Below are 15,198 nucleotides of genomic sequence, written 5' to 3' on the forward strand. Positions count from 1 at the left end.
AAACATCAAGCACAATCAGATAATCAATCACAAAAATTTCATCCACTCTGATCTGAGGCTTCAATTCATATCTCAATCTGGCATTCTTCACCGAATTCTAATCGCTGTGATTTAATTTCTGTGTTTCTTTCAACTTTTGAACAAATTTGGCTCATTTCCAATCAAAAATCATTCTGATTGGATATATATTCGTCTGAATATTCAAACCAAAATACACAGAAATCTGAAATCAATCGATCGAATGCCTATTTCATTCCTCAGTTCTATCTCCCAAGTACTGACAATTCATACAATGTAACCCAAAATCTGGATAATATTCCAATTCGTCTATCAGTTACGAGCCAACAATCTCAAAATACGCTTAAATTGACATCAAAGGATCAATAATTCTCAAAATCAAAAGAAATGAGTCAAGATCGAGAAATCTCTCAATCAGGGTCATCCATAATCAAATCTTCTAAATAACAAACTCTACTAAGTGAAAACAACTCACTTGCAATTCATAACTCCAAACGAGTGAATAAATTCTGACTCTATGAATAAAGAATGAGAGCCAATCAATATCGATTGAGGTTGAATAACAAAACCCCTAAATCGATTTCAAACAATTCAAGAATCATATCTCCAATTGATGTAATCGATTCAGCATAAACAAAGAAAAGACTCAACTGCAACTGATTTTTCATATCATCATTTATCTTATGAACCTCAAAATCAATATTCAATTTATCAACTCATCAATTCGCTCTTAAATTTCAGTTCAAAACTTAGTTCGCTATTGAAATCTTGATAGAACATATCTACAATCTCTATTCATCGGCATACCTATCAATGCTGGTTTAGATCGTGAACATATCTAGTGCATAGAATAGATTTATTTCGGAACACTTCTGTAAGCAAACACAATATACACTAAACCGAAATCAAAGAATCTTAATTTCTAGATCCCATATCATATCCTCATATTGACATGCACATTATGTTCTTGCTAATCTCATTTATCACTTCTTATCATCAATCTTCTGATAATCTGTACTTGATTATTGCCTCATCATCTATCATGCAACATAACCAGATATCTTACTACAAACAAAATCATGTGCAGTTTCATTTCATCAAATAAGTAGTTCAATTCTTCAATGCAATGCACAAATTCTCTGTTCTGATACAGAGGTGGAAATATAATAAGCTTTCAGCTATCATATATCTCTTGCACCAATAACATAAAAAGGTTAAAAGAAAATAAATCTGTTACCTGTAATTCTCATTCTCAGGTGAAATTTCATTATGATCCTCTGTATATTTCTGGAACTGTTCTTCATTCAAATCTTCTCAGAATCTAATTTGCTTCGAACATATTCTAGCACATCTGCTAGAAATATCTTTACACTGATTGCTAGGATATCTCCCTTTACAATGAGTGTAAACATTTCTATCATACTCTGCATTCAGACTCAGATAAATCTGTCTTGGTCCGCTAGAGCTAAAGAACTACTTCCATTGCGTTTTCTTCATATCTGCTCTGGAATAGAAAATTGTAGTTAAAGTTGTGATTATCTCACACATTATAACATATCTACAATTCCATTCATTCTGCTTCATCATTCAGCTTCAGTTCTCATAGCCCTGTCTATGTCTTTCATAAAATGTTTCAGTTGTCAACATTTACTCAGACATAATCTCCGAATTCAAGCCATGAATAAACAACTCAATCTTGAGTTTTTCATTAGTCAAAATTCAATAAATCTCAGTAGGCTTACCTTCAAATGAGCATCTCCAGTTTTCTCGGCATAATCTTCTGTTTCTCATCATTTTTATCTATGCTCTATCATAATTTCTTCGTAGCAATTCATCCGCTGGTTGCTAGGTTTGGAAGTTGATATACAATCAATCTGATACGACATTCATCAGTATCTTTCCAGTATTTGAACAACTGATCAAGTTCTTCAAACCAACTTCTACCTGCAATAGCATCTATTCATTTGCTGGTATACTGTTCTATTCAATCGGAAATACTTCTTTCAGCTGAGAAATACAATTCTGTTCACTCTGACCATACACTTCTATTCAGTCTGGGGTGCTTACGTCACCCAAAGAACATTGTTCTATTCAATTCTGGGTGCTTACATCACCCGGAGAAATCTTATAACAAATCAGTAAGAAAATTCAAAAATTTACAAATCAGTAAATCAGGCAGTTTCGTGTCAAACAGTAGATAATGCTCACATGCAAGTTATCAAATCAGCAAATCAAGTAATGCATAATCATGCAATACTATCAATGCATGCGACTCAATCTGCCCCGCTCAGCTTCTATCTCAGTCCAAGAAACTTACGCTCTGATACCACCTGTTGTGGGGACCTCGGGTGCTAATCTCCATTCGTATTGGTCATTGATATTAATAACAATCCAGCAAAGAAGTAAGCAAGAAATTTTTTTTTTTGACATACGAGCGCGGGTGCGCCTAGAGTGGCTGAAACTTTTCTTCAACAGGGCGCGAGGGCGCCCAGATGACCAGAAAACTTTCCAACATAACTTCTTTTGCTGTCAAAGCTTGGCCTCAATCCGAATCATCAAAAATCAACTCCAAAATAGAGTTTATCAATTCTAAAACATGCATATATACATGTAGAAAATCTCAAGCATCAAATCAACATAAAAGCATGAAACGATAAGCTACACTAAGTGTCAAAAGTGAGCTTCTAAATCACAAGTTTCATGTCATGATCGATGCTATCTAAATACCATTCTTCAGTTTAAAACCCGAGTCCACACATGCTAAGTCTCGCTCCCGAGCTATCAACATCATCTCAGACTAGCTCATGCCCCATCTGTTGCAATGCACACATACAAAACAAAGCAACAGCCGGATAAACTCCGATGAGAAAACATTCCCAGTATAATCGACATATAAATGCGTTAAATAAATTCATATCGACTCTAAAGATAATCGACTCAACAATAAAGTAAACAACGCATATCTCGCTCATGAATTGATTCGTATATCATCGATGCCATCAAGATTCGTAACCGATCTTGACATGTATAAACAAGTATGTGGTTTTTGCGGGACAACTCAAGAATAATCGTTCTTGAGTTTCAAATCCCTGACTCGCAATGTCGTCATTATACCTTCGTATTTCTTCGGTTTTGAACGCTTCCAATCTGAAACATAACATCAAAACATTCATATCAAACTTCATTATATTCAATCATTTCAGAATCGAATCAAAATCAACAATATATCTTCAATCAACATCATGTCAAACCTCACTTCTTCTTCTTCGGTTCGAATTCAACGTTCTTGAGTCGTTAGCCTTCCAAACTAGTCTGAAATGGAAGAATAAAATTGCTACAACATCAATAACATCTCCAATAACGTCTCAGCTCAATCATCGGCTCGCAAAACGGTCTCAAAACATTAATCGACGGCGTAGCGATTGAAAATTGGTAACCGACGACATATCGAAATCAATTCTAACTTCATATATACTTCGAACCAACATATCACATCAAGACATTATCAAATCTCAGTATACACAAATCAGAACTAATCGAATCCATGCTGGTAATTCATAAGACATCCAAACAATATCCGTTCGTCACTTCAAGTTCGAATTAACAAGATACAAAAGATCAAGAACATGCATAATGCATAAAATTCTGATCTCTGTCACATACTGATTTCGAAATCTATTGAAAACATCAAAATACTTACATAAAATCAAAGTCTTTGTTGCAAGGATTCCAGAACACTTTTCGGAATTGAAATCGGGCGATCAGAACAAACGTTACGGCGATTTGAAAAATCAAAAATAATTGGAAAAGAAGGTATCGGCTGTTCTTGCTCTCAATTCTGAATAAAATATCCAATACACACGTATTCATGCTGATAAATCTGATTAAAATCGGATATGTATTACATATTTGTAATTTAACCCCTCAAGTCTTCATTAATTGCAATTCAGTCCTCGGCCTTCGTTTTAATTAAATTTCAATCCTAAATAATTTAAGAATATTAGAATTTAAATCAAAACTCTAAATATTCCCAAATTAAATATACTCGGATTAAAATTAAATAAATTCGAATTAAATCAATTAATCCAGGCCATTTGCACTTCAGCCCTTGAACTTCGATATTTCAAATCAGTCTCTAATCGGGTTTCACCTTCGAATTAAATCATATTCATTCTTGAACCTTGGAATTTAATCTTAAATTCCATAAATATTCAAATCGAATATTTAATCTTTTAGTTTAAGAATTCTCGGAATTAAATCTCAAAATCCGTAAATTCTCAAATTAAATATTTTCGGCTCGAAAATTAAATCTATAATTTTCATAACTTCTCAAATAAATATTTGCCCAAAATATGAAATTTAATTCTCAAATCACATCATTAATAATTTAATATTTTTGGGTCTTACATGTGTATTCTCGATCGACACGCTTTTTCCCAAAACACAAAAATGGGTCTACCAAAATTTTTTTTTGAGTTGACCAAGAAGAAACTTGGGTTGACCAAAAAGAAACCTAATGATTTTTCTTGGTCGACCAAGTAGACCATGGAGATTTCTTGGTAGACCGAGATGTATGGTTGACCAAGAGAGATCTTGATCTACCATGGTCTACGAAAAAATCTCTATGGTCTATCATGGTCTATCATGAGAGAGTTCTTGGTATACCATGGCAGAGGGAGTTCTTGGCCTACCAAGAAATCTCCATGGATAGACCATGGTAGACCATGAAGAGCTCTTGTTATTTTTTGCTGATTAAATTATCTTATTCTCATAATAAATGAATTCTTATGTTAAAATATGTATCATCATATAACATAATAAACATAATCATGAAATCAATGTATTCTTATATCAAAACATGTTTCATTATATAACATAATCGTTAAATTAGTGGATTAGTATGTTAAAATATGTATAATCATATAACATAATCGTGAAATCAGTTGATTCCTATAACATCAATAGCAGACGGGGCACAATTTGTGGGCCACGTGTTAGTCACCCACTAAAACATCCTGGGTAACATCAAACCATCATGTATTATCATATAACATAATAGTTAAATCAGTTGATGCATTCTTAAAATATGCATAATTATATAATATAGTCGTAAAATCAGTGCATTCTCATGTTAAAAAATATATAATCATATAACATAATCGTTAAATTAGTGAATTCGTATATTAAAACATGTATAATCATATAACATAATCATTAAATTAGTGAATTTCTATGTTACAATATGTATAATCAAATAACATAATCGTTAAAACATGTATCATTATATAACATACTTGTGAAATTAATGTATTCATATGTTAAAACATGTACAATTATCGCAACATTGGTCAAAATTGTGTAATTACGGTCAAAGTTATGTAATTATGGGTTAAACTTGTGAAATTAAAGGATTCATATATTAAAACTTGTACGATTATATAACATACTTATTAAATTAGTGGATTCATATGTTAAAACATGTACGATTATCGGTAAACAGTGGTTACGGGTCAAATAAATGCATTAGAAAAATCACAAGAAGCAAATAGACCAATTCATTGGGTCGACCCAAGTAGGGATGACATATCGTACTGTACCGTACTGTATCGTATCGAAAAATACATATCGTATGCCATACTGAAAATTACGGTATAAAAATTTTTTATACTGATATCGTACCTAAAATTTCGGTATATCAAAAATTTTAATACGTATAAATAGCATACCGATTATACCAAAATTTTACGGTATATCGAGATTTCGGTACGGTATCGGTATATACTGTAAAATACCGAAACAATCTCATATTTTTAATAAATTATAAATTTATTGTTTAAAAATATTATATATTTTAAAATTTTTATTTAATATTCCGGTATATTGGTTTACCGTTATATACCAAAATTTTCAAATTTCATATTGTTATCGTACCAAAAAAATCGTAGTACTACCGTACCGAAAAATTTGAAAAATTTGATATTTTTTTCAATAAAATAACTTCGGTACACCGAAAATTCGATATTTTCTTCCCCCTAGACCCAAGCTTGGAATTGTCGAGTGGGTCGACCCAGCATGGGTCGACCTAAGCCTGGGTGGTCAACCTAGGGTAAACCAAGATTGGGCTTGGGTTGACCGAGAGCTTGGGTCGACACAAAACTTGGTTAGGTCGACCAAGCTTGAATCTTGGGTCGACCCAAGATATGTTTGGTAGATCCAAATTTTAGGTCTATCAACTTTATGGTCTACCAAGTTTTTGGTTGGGTCTACCAAGAATTCTGTTTTGGGTCGACCAAGTAGAATTTTTCTTGGTCAACCCAAAAGAATTTTTTTGCGTCTACCAAGAAAATTTTTCGAGTCTATCCAATCTTGGTTGACCCTTGGGTCTACCAAAAATTCCACTTGACTGATCAGATAAAAGAGAATTAATTAACTTAATGATATTTTTTATATTTAAAGATAAGAACAAATAAGTAAATATACCCGTGAATCCTTTTTTTAAATAAGTTATAAACCACTCCCTTCTCCCTAAATTTTCCAACATTCACCTGCTACTTTTTTGAACAATTAAGAAAAGCTCCTATAAAAATACTTGATAATGCTCAAAGATCACCAACCTTTGCCAAATTTTGATTTCATGATTCTAAGCTTAAATATTATCAAGCTTTCATTTGAAACTCACGCGGATAGACAAGCAGCAGAACAAAGTTCAATACGCAGAGTTCAATCTTACTGATTATACCAGATCTATTGATCAAGAATACTCTGTGATACTTAAACCAGCTTGTTAAAGCATATATTACTTTGTATTCAAAGTGTAACTCAGACAGATAGTGATCTGTATTGAGAAGTTGATATTAGGAGTTCCTTTCAAGGGTTGATCGAATTATATTTGTACAAGTTGTTGTGTAAATCAAACTCTTCTGGTTAATTCCTTCTGGAAACAGAAAAACGTGAGATGTAGAAGTTTAAGTTTTGAACTTCCATAAAAAACTCTTGTTACTTATCTTTACTTACTGCATTTACATATTTGATCTGTCTTAAGTTAATCCAGTCTACCTTAAGCTTTACGGTTCAAATTTGCAAGGAAGATTATGTAGTAACTCGTACCCTGTTTTTAAGTTAATTAAATTTTAAACATGATTAAGAGTCACTAATTACATGATCAAGGGAATAAATGAGATTAAAATATGAATTCTGGACTTCGGAATTACCGGGCGAGTCACTACATTTAAATGTAGTAAACCGAGTTCCACTATACATGTTAGAATATGACATATAATTTTAAAAGTTGCAAAACATGATTAAGAAGTCATTATTTGGTGAAAATATGTGGAAACTCTGCTCTGGAACGTCCGAAAATGGTACGGAGGGTCCCGGGAATCTTGGACTTTTCGAAAGCAGCCAAACGAGTTCGGAAGAAGCGAAGCGGTTTGGACTTTCCAAACCAGTTTGGAACTACCAAACTCAGCCTCGAACCAGGTGTCACAAATGCACCAGACACATGGAATTCATGCATAGTTGGAAACTTCCGAACCTAGATCGGAACTACAGATACCTGGCCTATAAATAGGGTCCAAACCTCAGTTTTAAGTACAAATTCAGAGTGGTTTTCGAACTATTAGTCTATAATTGAGGGCCCGACGATATAGAAGTATATGTAAGCTTACTTAAGGCTTTTAGAACATGTGTTGTAGTAGGGCTGGGATACCAAACCAAAATACCGACTTTTCGGAATACCGTACCAAATTATTTTTGATATATATACATTTTTTTTGTATATAGAATCTTTTTTTATATTATCTATATGGCATTAATATGGAATTTTTCCATACCAAAATTTTGGAATTTCGATATCGGTATCGGTATGAATTTTTTTATACCAATATTTTTGATACGGTATACCAAAAACTCACCCCTATGTTGTAGTGACCCGTATCTATAATTAAAGATTAAGTGATAATTAATCAAGTAATCATGTTTAAGAGAGGTAAAACATGATTAAGGGATTTTCAAAATGGATCCAGAATGATCAAACTTTGGTTCGGTAAGAGCTTTGATCTTCGAGTAGATCAGAAGCTCCAAACAGATCGGAGCCATAGTTCTAGTTCGAAAGCTCCAAGGAGTTCGGAAGCTCCGAAATGCAATCGGAAGCTCCAATCGTCACCAAATGCCAGTTGTCCGAAATATTATGTAAGTAGTGACATCATTGAGATCAGAATCTCCAAAGTGGATCGAAAGCTCCGATCAAACTGTCGGAAGAAAGAAGGACACGTGGGTTGGCTGAGAGAGATCAAAAGCAAGGATCGGATGTTCCGATCAGATCAGAAGCTCTGATCGTGCGATCGAAGGTTCCGATCACTAACTATATATAGGGGTGCCGAGCTCATTCTTCAAGTGCACCATTTTCCTTTCTCTCTCTGTTCTAGCTAGTATTTTAGGCTTTTAAGGGTTTTTAGGCATCCTACTGGAGGGTCAGGAGTGGCGGAGCACTACGGAGATAGTAGCGAAGTTGTGCCCAAAGGGGCTGTCGCCATAAACAGGCTGATGACGGACCCAGGTATAACTTTGGATCCCTAAAAATATTAAGAAGAATGTAAATGCTTAGTTAAGGCTTTTAGAGCATAATAGATGATTCATGGGTATTTTGCATTTTAGTGTTGGATGGTATGCTTGGAACCTAGATGGATGTTTATAGGACTGCCTTAGTAAGGTACATAAGTACTACTGAGATTTCCAGTGGGTATGAATGTTTATGTGTTGCATTTATGTGTCATGATTTGCATGTTATTGCATGGATATATTATGCTGCATTTGAATATCATATTGTGTCTATACATCTTTTGAGATGAGTAAGTTGAGTAGGGTCACTCAGCCCTATTGTACGGTTGGGGCACTGAGAGTCACTATCAATGACGGGTCATACATGCTCTAGTGTTTTCCCGGGGACATCCTAGATCCACGTCCAGTTAGGAGTGAGTGGATGGGTCTAGTGGTTTGATTCCCAGAGGCTATAGCTCTTGTCCTAGGCGCCCGTCTGAGTAGATTGATACAGTATATCCCAGATACGGATACCCGAAAATTTCATATTGCACGCATTATATTTGTATGTTTACCTATACTAGCGTATTGAACTTTATAACTCACGTCCAGTATTTTATGTGTTTTCTGGACATCCCATTCGACGGAAAAGTTACAGGTGTTTTACCAGGATATAGGATTCGGTGGTGACCAAGCAAGATCTACAGGAGTAGTAGCTAGGTTATTGAATTGTTTTCAATTGTGTTGTATATTGGGTTTTATCCGGTTGTATTCTTCTGGTCTAGAATTATTTAATTTTCTGTAAATTATCTCTGATTAATGTTTATTGCATGCTTATTTAATATTTAAACTCCGATTAGTAGTGGATCCATTTTGGGTCACTGCATTTATTGGTATTAAAGCATGCAATAGGATTAGTACATAGTGCTAAGATTATTTGGTGATCCTTGTAGGGATAATGAGACATCAAGTGTGATGATGACCAGGCAATTGGGTTGCCCAAAGACTATCATCATCGGAATGACTTTTAAAGGCTTGACTTATGGGATTCCAGCAAGATCAAACAGGACATAAGGAACGTGTCCGAGATACCAAGATTTTGACTCATGTGGATCCTTGCTTTGGGTCGAGTACTAGATGTCAGAGGCAGTGACAGAGGATTGGTTGGGACACATGTGATGCTTGCGTCCATTCCGTTCAACCAAGATAGCACTTCTCTGAAGATTCTCCACAAGCAGTTGGAGAGATTATTATAAAGATCTTATCTTATCCACCGAGGGATTTACCATATACCAGTGAAGTACCCGATAGATTAGTAAGGATCTTTTGATGATCGTGGGGAGATCGGTATATCCGGCATGCTTGTATTGATGCTTTTGAGGTGACAGATGGGAAACTTCATGTTCAAAATTAATTGAAGGAATTAAAGATTTCCGCATGTAATTGGATTTTAAATACTATATTAAAATGTATAGTAAATAGTATTTCAATTGTAAGCAATTGAATAATTGTATTATTGATTTCAGGATGTTGGAATTTCTTAGAAAGTGCAACTAAGGGTTTGTAATAAGAATTGTATTAAACCTGGTTCAGTGGTTTGATGAGTTCGGGTATTTTGATGTATTAGCTGTTGTTGCATTGCATATATTTTCCACGTATTGAGATGAATTTAGTTTTTTATTCTATTACATGAGATTGTAATAAGGGTTATTCGGAACTTGGAATAGTAGTTCAAGTAATTGGATGTTTGGGATTTGTATTCCAGTGGTTAGTTGATAATTGTTTTACTACTGTGACTCATAGTCTTTTGAGTAATCGGATTGTAAGTGCTTGCCATATAATTAATTCTAGGAGTTTTCCTAGAATGGTTGGGTAAGTATGTAACTTTTGGGATTGATGCCAGAGACGAAGTGTTTCATGAAGGGCATAAGCCATACTAAGTTACTGTATGATTCCGATCTGGGTATTTCCTAGACCAACTGAGAGTATTTGATCTTGTTGGGTTGTTGCCAAGTGATGATGGATTTTCATCAGAGGCAGGGTAATAGTTTATACTAGGGGCTGTGGAATGTGTTGGTTGATCGAGACGGGTGATGAAGAACGACCCTACGCCGGTATTTTTTGGAGGGTTTATTCCAGATAGACTTTCAGGGAAGGCTACCTCTTACGCAATGATAGCCAGGGGTATGACTATCAGGATGTTTGTCAGCAATAGTTGAATTCATTAGATTTAGTTTCGGTACTGAGTTAGTGCCAAGGAAATTTGATTGATTACCAAGTTTGGTTTTCTTATGGTCAGGATAATTTTGAAATGTATGTTTCTCGTTAGGTGATTATCCTAATCATGGTTATTTTGTTTATTGGGAATTTCTAGACGGATAGATCTAGTAAGTGGATTGAAGATTTCCATTGATCAATTAGTGTATCGTATTGTTACGTCGGTAACTGGAATTGAGACAAGCGATGAGGCTACCTCAGTCTCTATATATTATGCAGGCAGAGGAAGAAGTATAACTACCAATGGAATTTTGGTTTAAACCAAGTTGTTGGCTTTGATTTAGTACTAGGTTTGTACTAAAGGAGGAAATTGTCTCTTGATGGGATTATCATAGACATGGGTGATTCCTTGACTTGGACTAAAGATAGGACTAAGAATGTCTATCATGGATTAGACTGAATAGTTCTGGTGAATAGATTCAGACCGACATAAGGGCGGTTGTGAGAATGGATACTTGTGAGTATCTTCTGACTTGGTCAGAAGAAGGAAAGATGAATTTTATTGTTATATCTTATGCTACTCTCGGAGTTGGAATAGTCCTGGAAGGGATATTCCTGGACAAGTGATCGTGTTGGGCAGAGGGTTGAGTGATTTGGAATAAACACTAGATTGGTGAATCTAATAAGAAGACTGACTAGTATCTGTGTTCATCAAGATTATCGTATGACTACTTCAGAAATCTGACTAGAGGTTTTATTATGATAGTAATTGTCTAAAAGTGACAGATGATTCCTAGGATTTTGAATTTGTCTATGAATGGGTTCAGAACTTAGTATTCATCCCCTATGTGACAAGGACAGTTCTAGTAGAAACCGGAGATGGTACAATATTGGTACCAGTTTGTAACTTCCGAAAATTATTTACGTAAACCTGCATGAATGATTTAAAAATAAGTTAAAAAGGGGTTAAATGGTTTTATGTGCTATTATGTGTCTTATGTGATTTATTTTCATGTTTTAAATTTTATTATAGCATTTAATCCGCTATTATGAAATTTATGAATTTATTTGATAAGGTTATTTTGCGATCGTGTGGATGAACGAGATAGAAGTTTTTCATGGAAATTTATGTTTAAGGTTTTCAAGGGTCATAAATTATTATTTTATGATTTTATTTTCATAAAAATAGAGTTTTAATATATTTATGTATTTAGGAACCTATTTTTATAAGAATAAACCATTTTATGGACTTTTAAGGTATTTTCAAAAGCCCATAATTTTATATTACGAAAATTGTAACATTTTAAGTTGATTATTTAGTGGATTTAAAAATTTTAAAACATCGCTTATTTATTTATTAATCCCAACCCAATATACATACAAATATATGTCAAAATTTGATCTTATTATTCCCTACGATCATGTTCATCTCTTCAAGCCGCCTCCATCAGATCACAGCCTCCATAAACACACTTACACATACTTTCATGTAAATTTCGATAAATCTCAAAGATTCGACGCCCCGTTCGTCCCTGAAGGCGATCTACGTGATGGTAACGTAGTTTTGAGCGTATTTAACGCAGAGGCACGCTCGAATCTCTTTTTGGTTACCATTTAAGTCATATTACACTGATTTTTTCATGAAATGATTAATCTTGCATGTGTATGTGTTTTTGATTGAAGATCATGCATGAGTTTTTTGAGCAGTCCACGTTTATGGCTTGATTCCCAGATTTCTCTCACCTTTTTCTGCTAAGGCACGTTCTTGGTTGCAGACCTATGGTTTGGGGGTTGAGTTAGGGTCCCTAGGGTTGATTCATGTGGTGGATTGAACCTGGTCTAAGCTGGAAACAAATCAAATCTCAAAAAGTTGACAGTGGGGTTTGGTTTGAGCAGTTATGGGAAAATGGTTCGTGTGGACTGTAGGGTGCGAGTTAGAGCATGATTTTATGATTTTATTTTCATAAAAATAGAGTTTTAATATAATTATGTATTTAGGAACCTATTTTTATAAGAATAAGCCATTTTATGGACTTTTAAGGCATTTTTAAAAACACATAATTTTATATTACGAAAATTGTAACATTTTATGTTGATTATTTAGTGGATTTAAAAGTTTTAAAACATCGCTTATTTATTTATTAAGCCCAACCCAATATACTTACAAATATATGTCAAAATTTGAGCCTATTCTTTCCTACCATCATGTTCATCTCTTCAAGCCACCTCCATCAGATCACAGCCTCCATAAACACACTTACACATACTTTCATGTAAATTTTGAGAAATCTTAAAGATTCGACGCCTCGTTCGTCCCTGAAGGCAATCTACGCGATGGTAACGTAGTTTCAAGCGTATTTAACGCAGAGGCACGTTCGAATATCTTCTTGGTTACCATTTAAGTCATATTACACTGATTTTTTCATGAAATGATTGATCTTGCATGTGTATGTGTTTTTGGTAGAAGATCATGCATGAGTTTTTTTAGCAGTCCACGTTTATGGCTTGATTCCCAAATTTTTCTCACCTTTTTCTGCTAAGGCACGTTCTTGGTTGCAGACCTATGGTTTGGGGGTTGAGTTAGGGTCCCTAGGGTTGATTCATGTGGTGGATTGAACCTGGTCTAAGCTGGAAACGAATCAAATCTCAGAAAGTTGACAGTGGGGTTTAGTTTGAGCAGTTATGGGAAAATGGTTCGTGTGGACTGTAGGGTGTGAGTTAGAGCATGCTTTTATGATTTTATTTTCATAAAAATAGAGTTTTAATATATTTATGTATTTAGGAACCTATTTTTATAAGAATAAGCCATTTTATGGACTTTTAAGGTATTTTTAAAAACACATAATTTTATATTACGAAAATTGTAACATTTTAAGTTGATTATTTAGTGGATTTAAAATTTTTTAAACATCGCTTATTTATTTATTAAGCCCAACCCAATATACATACAAATATATGTCAAAATTTGATCCTATTATTCCCTACCATCATGTTCATCTCTTCAAGCCGCCTCCATCAGATCACAGCCTCCATAAACATACTTACACATACTTTCATGTAAATTTTGAGAAATCTCAAAGATTCGACGCCCCGTTCGTCCCTGAAGGAGATCTACGCGATGGTAACGTAGTTTCGAACGTATTTAACATAGATGCACGTTCGAATCTCTTCTTGGTTACCATTTAAGTCATATTACACTGATAATTTCATGAAATGATTGATCTTGCATGTGTATGTGTTTTTGATTGAAGATCATGCATGAGTTTTTTGAGCAGTCCACGTTTATTGCTTGATTCCCAAATTTTTCTTACCTTTTTCTGCTAAGGCACGTTCTTGGTTGCAGACCTATGGTTTGGGGTTTGAGTTAGGGTCCCTAGGGTTGATTCATGTGGTAAATTGAACCTGGTCTAAGGTGGAAACGAATCAAATCTCATAAAGTTGACAGTGGGGTATGGTTTTGTTGGAAAACTGTGTTCAGATCAATCAGAATTGATACCCGGTGCAGCGGAAGTTTTAAAATTTTATATGGAACGATTCCATATCATGGGTATCAAAACTTTACGATTAAATTGTGCGTGTAAAAATTAAATAACAATTAAATTTTTACCTTGAATCTCGAAACGAGATTATGGACACCAACAGATAACTCTGCTCTTGTTGTATATCCCAGAAACTGATGGACGAACAATTCTTCAATCAGGTCCACGAACAGAATTCGAATCCCTCTGACAGATTGCACTAGAAAATCTATCAGAAGTTTCTACGAAGAGAATTAACGAATTTGATCCGTTAAACCAGACTGTAAATTCGAAATTCACAGGCTGAAATTTTCGACAGAGTGATGAAACTTAAAATTTGTAATTATTTATACGTTAAAAAGTGTGTTTTAAAATTTAAGTTTAATTAAAATTATGAAGTTGTATTATTTTAGTGTTATGTGTTTATATTTAAATGTTTTACTAAAATGTTGTATTTTACGGTTTGCGCAGGTTTGGTAAAAATAAAATTACTCAAGCTACAGTGGTCATAATGGAGTAATCTCAAAACCTGTAGAATCACAAAAGAGGCATCTTCAACTTTGTAGAAGACAAGAAATTCCAAAAACTTCATTAAGATGATCAAAATAATAAAACATCAAAATGGAGATAGATTTACTTTTACTATGACCAGCTTGGAGTAAAAATATCATAAGTATTTCATATTTTATCCAAAAGGGGTGAATGAGTTGTCCAAACACATCTACACAAAATATCCTACGTGTTTTATGTTGAAAAGAAAGGCTGAATCGGTGGTCTAAGGCATCAAACATGCCAATTAAAGTTGGGTCATGGTATTGACATTCAAGGAGACAAGCACCCACCAACTTTACTATTTCACATTTAATGAGCCTTGGACTCTTCCTCTCATTTGGCCTATAAATAGATG

This window comes from Henckelia pumila, chromosome 1 (genome assembly GCF_033568475.1).
Source record: "Henckelia pumila isolate YLH828 chromosome 1, ASM3356847v2, whole genome shotgun sequence".
Lineage (NCBI taxonomy): Eukaryota > Viridiplantae > Streptophyta > Magnoliopsida > Lamiales > Gesneriaceae > Henckelia > Henckelia pumila.